The sequence below is a fragment of the Harpia harpyja genome, chromosome 14, assembly GCF_026419915.1.
Source record: "Harpia harpyja isolate bHarHar1 chromosome 14, bHarHar1 primary haplotype, whole genome shotgun sequence".
Taxonomy (NCBI): Eukaryota; Metazoa; Chordata; class Aves; order Accipitriformes; family Accipitridae; genus Harpia; species Harpia harpyja.
In genome coordinates this window covers 17,919,292-17,926,245 of record NC_068953.1, presented here as the reverse complement: position 1 = coordinate 17,926,245, position 6,954 = coordinate 17,919,292, and positions in this window count along the sequence as shown.

Sequence of the window (6,954 nt, the reverse complement as noted above, 5' to 3'; positions counted from 1 at the left end):
TTCCTTCACCGCCCTTCGGGTGAGCTTTAGTGTCGCCTCTTCAGGCAAAAGTTGCTGGGGATGAGAGTTTTATTCGAAGTATTTAAGGTTGCTAGGCCCCACGGTGAATCGGCCCCACGGTGAATCAGCCCCAGGAATGGGATTCAAAATAGTGTATGTTGAGCCCTTTCTTACTTTCCTACCTCTGAGGAAAGGACTTCCAGGACAAGCAGCGATCCCAAGCTTTTCTCCATCCAGATACCAGCTACAGCCTTCTGGTAATTTAAAACTTAAAATTTTAAACAGTTTGCAATTGTCCAGGCTGTAATAAATACACCAAGCCCTCTGAGATTTGGCAGCTGTGTGCATAAAATGCCATTTAAAGACTTGGACTGCAGGCTGCAGAAACAATAGGAGAGAGGCTCCAGGCTACAGTCTCCAGTGCTGTTGTATCTGAAAAATTCTGTTTTCGTATTTCTACAGGTCAGTCCATAGAAGTGTGTCTGACTTAAATTACAGGCTCTTCATTTAAGCAAAATAAGAGAAATTAATGTCAAATAATAATACATTAAAGAAATCAGCTTTCCCTTATTTCCCTATAAATTCGAATTTTACATATCATGTTTCTGGTAATGTAATGTATTCCTTCTAATATGACGAAATCAATTGCAGTTACTTTCCAGTTAAAAAACATAAATGTACTATCCTTTAGTCAAAATTATTTTAACAGTTGATGTTTAAAATGTGTATTCCCAAATGCAGCATCATCTTTTGTAGTCAAGAATACATTAAATACAGGGAGAACACATTAATGGATTTGTTAGCACTGAATCCATTTATCTTTTTAGATATGGCCAGTTTCTTCAATTGACTGAGGCACATGAAGTATGAAAATAAACACAAAGATATACTAATAATTATAGATCAAGTGCTGTTCATTTCCAGCTCAAAACACTGTAAAGATTTGTGTCATAAAATTACTGAAAATCAATGTCTGTATGATGACCTCTTTGCATTGAAAATAATAATCACTCTTTATGTTAAAAAATCTTTACAAACAGATGAATTGGGTTTGGGGTATAGCTTAGATATCTGGTTCATAACTATTAGTGTGATGGATCATTTCATGCAAATGTTTTCCTTAATACTTAATGTGGGGCTTTTTTTGTATGTGAAGTAATTGGATTTTAAATACTTAGCTAATGTCAACTGAACTCATTAGAGACTCAAGATTTCAAAAGTCCCTTAAGTCCCTGCAGATTTTCTGCAAAATCAACTGGTAAGTGAAAAGAAATAGCATAGTAGGGTTCTCTGAGAGGAAAGGCAGGGAGAAGGTAGGATTGATTTATGTAAAATACGTCTCTATATACCCAGGTCAACCGGTCTGCATAAGCAGAGCTCTGTCCTGTAGTAAGTGTTTTGTCTTTGCCAGAACAGGTAGATAACAGATATGAAAAAAGTGCTGGAAAGGTATAAAAAATACTATACAAAGGTTAAAGCAGAAGATCACTTACAATCTCTGCAGAGGAGTACAGTGTTATAAAACCTACTACATTTATGCAACTTTGATTAATCAATATTTTTGAAGAGCGCTTAATTAGAGACTGGACTTGGTGACCTAGGTGGTTCTTTCCAGTCCTATGTTCCTAATTAAATGAAAAGCATATGCTGGCAGGCATTGATTATTGTTTTTTCCTCAGGAAATGAATAACCAGCCACATGCTGATAAAATAATAAGGAGAAAAAAACCCATAGCTTGCCTCTATTCTAGAAAAGACTTCTGGTTTCTAGTTTAAGTGAAATGGAAATATTACTTGTTTGTTTCTGTATTGAATAGTGTCATTTCATTAGAAAAACTGCAGAAAATTAGCACCTTATTTTATATTTCAGTCTCGTTTTCTGTTTTATGTTACACATAATATATGGCAAAGGAAACCTGTAAAATGGATAATCGGCTGCTTCTACATTTGAAGGGTTTTGCTCCTATGGGAGTAGTACTTGTTCTGCAAAAACCCTCTAAGTATTATGTTGGCAAAGCTGTTCATGCAATAAACCCTAGGCAAAACTGGTACCATTATAGCTGTGTTAGTGGGAGACCACATTGTATGGATTGAGCAAACTTCAGCTATTTGTGATTTATTCCTTGCTGATCTAATCTAAGTTTTAAATTGTACAGTCATCTTAAACATTAATTTCTAAGCTTTTACTATATTACTAAACATTTAAGATTGTGTTCTGATCCACAGTGTCCTTTTCAATCCCTGCTTCTTGAGGAAAACAAGATGTGCAAGACCCATTGTGATGTCTGGCTGTTTGAAAGTCAGTCTGTCTGTCAGCCCCTTCTAATAATTTTTGATCCTGTTGGCCAATGTCAATCAAATTTGAATCAGACTTCTTAAATTCTATTACTTTGGGGACTAATTATTTCCTTAAATTGCTTTGTTAATCACCAAATAGATTAAGAAGTATTAAATCTTACAAATAAAAGTTTGCATGCATATGTTTTGGCAGTAAAATATGAAGCTTTATGTGGCAATCAAGTTTTAAAAGTTGGGTTAATTTAGTGATACAATTAATTTGTATGGTAATCAGGTTTTCCTTTTCATGCAAGAAACGAGACAAAATTCAGGTTTCCATGAGGAAAAAAGGTGGTAATGAAGACAAGCTTCTTTGTTCCATTTCTGTTTACTGAGACATACTTTAGTCCTATTTTTCCAAGGAGTGGTGGAATCAATAAATCAGAAAGTGTCCCTGCTCAGAAGTCTTTCACAGAAATTACACTACCTTCTATTTTTTCTTCCATCTTTTCCTCTGTGATCCACCTTCAGAAACACCTGTTCGTAAAGCAAAATGCAGTTCCTTCCACAGAGAATATTCAAATTCCCAAAACATGTGTTTTGTTTTGGCTGGGGAAACATGCTTAATTTTTAGTTGCAAATGCAGAGAAGTTAAACCTATTTGTTTTACAGAAGTTCAAACCAATCTACAACAATCTTGAAACATTTTAAATGTGGTATATAATCATATAAAAGAAAACTGGTCATTCAGTACGCCTATATATATCAGTGTGACAACCATTATAAAAAATAAACAACAACAAAACAAATAAGGTGTCTTATGAGGCTTCAAGCAAAGCCCAGAGGTCACCCAGCTCTTGGGTCCCTCTAAGGTTCCAGGGCTATGATAACGCCTGAGGAACTCGGCGGTGACAGCAGCAGTTACACAGAAATGTTTCCTGTGGTGGCATCAATCCATACGCCCCTGACTTTATTTCTATATTCAGTCAATTCAAAATATCTTTGTTTTTGTGCTATAGGTCAAAGGGACTTCAAAAGAGATGAGTGAATTCAGTAATTTTTCAGATTCCACAGTGCTATGTTTGCAGTGCAAGTATAAAGTGCTCCAGAGGAGGGAGCTATCTCTTAATAGCTGGAATTGGACAGAGGGAGCATGTCTTTGAACGGCAAAGCTCTGAAAATAATAATCTTTTCTATTTTAGAAATGGATAAGATGTTAGGAATGATATAGCATTTTTGCATAATATATAGGGAAGTTGGTTCATAATCTCAGTTTCTATAAAAGCATTGACTACTTTGATTAAAAATACTATTTTACTTTTGCAAACCACAAAAAATTAGATCCACACTTCTTTATTGCTGTTTCAAAAATTCTGCATACCAAACCTCTGTTTTCAGTAGATATGTCCAGTCATTCATCTGTTTGTGTAGGCTTTTTTTCTGATGGAGAAAAACAATGTTACAAGGAGAAAAATAATTCAAACTCTATATGAAAATTCACAATTCACAACTAAAATTCTTCTTTGTTCAGTCCAAATATTTAAAAGAAAATAAAAACTTCTTGCAATAATCTTCTCAGAGAAAAAGAGGCCATACTTTGCGACATAGTAGAATAACTATAGTTGCATAACTTGTGGGCAATTATGGCATAGTGCAACTGCAGTTATACGGGGCATATATAGCAATTGTGCATTCAATACCTGTCTAATATTCACATGTTCTCTGCAAAGGAGTTCAGTGTTTCAGACAAAGGAGTCCTTGCGTTTCCCCATGCACAGTTGTGTAAAGAGAAGAACAACCTCAGCTGCAACTCATGTCTTCTTCGGAAGAAAAAATCTGATTTTAGCATAGAAAGACTTGATACTTCATGAGTTACTGTAAATGCTAATCACTGAATTTTACTATAGCATCTTAATCCCGTGGCAAAAAAAGAAAGGAAAATAGTAAAAATTCTCAAATAACTATATAAATCTTGATTTCTTGTATTTTAATTTGTGGCTGAGTCAACTCATTGGAGTATAAAACCTGTCCACAGTTGTAAAGGAGCTACTAATTTGAGTGATGTATTCATAGGTCTTCATTGTGTATGAAAAAGACCATATCGCTTTGAAAGTTAGGGAATCTCAGCAAAAAAATGTGTTTTATGGAATGAGTGATAAAGAGCACGTGACTGAGAACTGCTTCACAAGATGGAGGTCACTCCTTTGCACTGAAAGCGTATGCGCAGTGTTTGTAACAGGCACTGAATGCAGCAGGAGATTGTGAACAGTTCCCACTCCTTGCCTACAGACACGAGCACAGTTCTGAAGCTGCCACTGGAGCAGCTGCCTAGCAAGGAAGAAAGGCATTTCTAGGCATTGATCTTTTTCTGCTCTCAGGCAAAAGACATAAAGCACGGAAATATAATACCAGTTATAGAGGTCAGTGCTGGAGCTGCCAAAGAAACTGATTTTTCACTCTTCTACCCAGTACCAAGCCATTAACCACCACCTTAGCACCAAGTCATTTGGTACTACTTCAGTTCTTGGCTCACATGTGTCTGTGAGAGATTTCATTTACCACTTCAGCAAATTTATGGGTAACTGTGGAGTCTTTTCTTCCAGGTGTGTCACATTTGTTGACAGATAGAGCACTGTACAGTACAAAAACTTACAGTAGCAATGGAAAGAATTTCTTGGCTGTGTCAGAAAGCAGAAGAAATCTGCAAGCCCTTCTTAATGCATAACTTCTCAGGGTACAGGCCTTAAAAGAGTTTTCATCTTACTTCTGCTGGATTCCAACAATGAGAAATTAATCTTCTAAAGCAGCACAAACTTCACCAAAATTCTTCACAGGTCTCAGAAGTAGAGGCAGGATTGTAATGTCGGTCAGTTCAGAAAAGTGAAATACATGTAACTCCTTTTATCTCCTGAATCTTACCATATGGTTAGCATAGGAATGTCATAATATTAATCACGTGCACACATGTACTATCCAGATAGGCTTCGTTGATCGAAATAGGGCCGTTGGTGGTACTCTAATATTCCACCACCACCACCACCCCTGAAGATCTACAACAAAGTAACAGGAATCTTTACATTTAAATTCTACCTCTTGGAAAGAGAACTGTCATGGAGGAACAGCTGCTACTGACTGAAGAAAAAGCATATATATTACTCTTAAAGCACTTTTGCCTACCCCAGAAGAGACCACCCTTGGACTGGAGCAAGGCCATTCAGTTGTACTTAGTGAAGGGTGACGCGCAGTGCTGGCCCCGGTTCGTGGCAGACTGTACGTGTTTCAGGCTGACTGACCAGAGCCGTTTCAGCCGCACAGGGCACACTGGCCCGGGTCCAGCTGAGCTGTTGCTGGACATCGTCGTCCTACCTGTTTGCCACTGCTTCCCCAGTGGGATCCCTCTGCTCCCACTGCTCTTTAATGGCGCAGTCCATGCGTCCTCGAGTATTCTGGGGCAGACTTACTTTCTAAAAAATCAGTACTTTATAGATGTGAGGAAGCAAGTTGATGTTAAAGCAAAGCAGTGTTCCATTTAAATCCCAGTGTGGAAGCTTTTTTCAGCAGTAAGGTGGCTTTTGTTCTCTGAAATTTTAACCTCATATTTACATTGGTGTTTTTCTCCCCAGAACTATCCATATGAAAGAGGCACTGTTCTTTCCGTGGCATGGGGTCACAGCCTTGCTCTCTAATAGTTCAGGACTTGCATGTTCAGGACTTCTATGTCTAACCTTAAAACTGTTAAAGAAGCAGTGGGTTCGTAAGGTACAATCCCCATATACAACATTGATTTTTAAATTTATTTTATAAATCATACTTCCTCAGCCATGCGTTCCTGCTTTTGTATGCCAAAACATGATAGAGAGCTCCTGAAAAATAAAATTTTCTTGGTTATGTTTTTAAGTTCACTAAAGCAATGTAATTACAAAAACCTAAAGAGCCCCAAAATCACAGTGATGTCAGAACTTCATAGAAATGCACACACATAAAACCATCACCACATTAACATGTGAAGTTTATGTGACCAAATCCAGCCGTTCCTAGTAGCTACAGCAGTGCTTCAACAAAAGCAGCTCGGGCATTTCATTTTCATACTCATTTTACTATTTATAATTCACAGTTTTGTAACTGTAATCCTCACTTTCCATTTTTAATTCAGGCATTTACTTTGGGAAAAATTTAGCAGCCGTTAGTACCCCAGCTGAGGCTTACGTTTTAATTAGAAATACAGTGCTTTCCACATCGGGGTACATTAATGATTGCGCACGAGGGAGATAAATGAACTGCTTCGTAAGACATCGTTGCAACAACGAGCTCGCTTCTTGGAAGCAGCTGTTGTAACTAATCGCGATAAGAATTCTCAAAACCAACCAACCAACCAAAAAACTTTAGGGTAAAGTCATAAACCGTATGACCCGGAGAGAGGTGGCCGCGGGCGGTGGCGGGGCCCCACGGTACCGGTACCCGGCGGGGAGCGACTCCCCGCGCCGCCTCCGCCCCGCGACGTGCGAACCCCGCAACTGCGGGCAAAGCGCGGTGAGGGCAGGGCTTCGGGACGGCTTCTCGCCCCCTCGGTGCGCATGCGCTCGCCCACCGCGCTTGCGCACCGGGCGGGCCGGGGCGGTGCGCGCAGGCGCAGTCCCAAAGAAGGGCACATTTTGAGCCCGGGCAGTTTTCCCCGCTG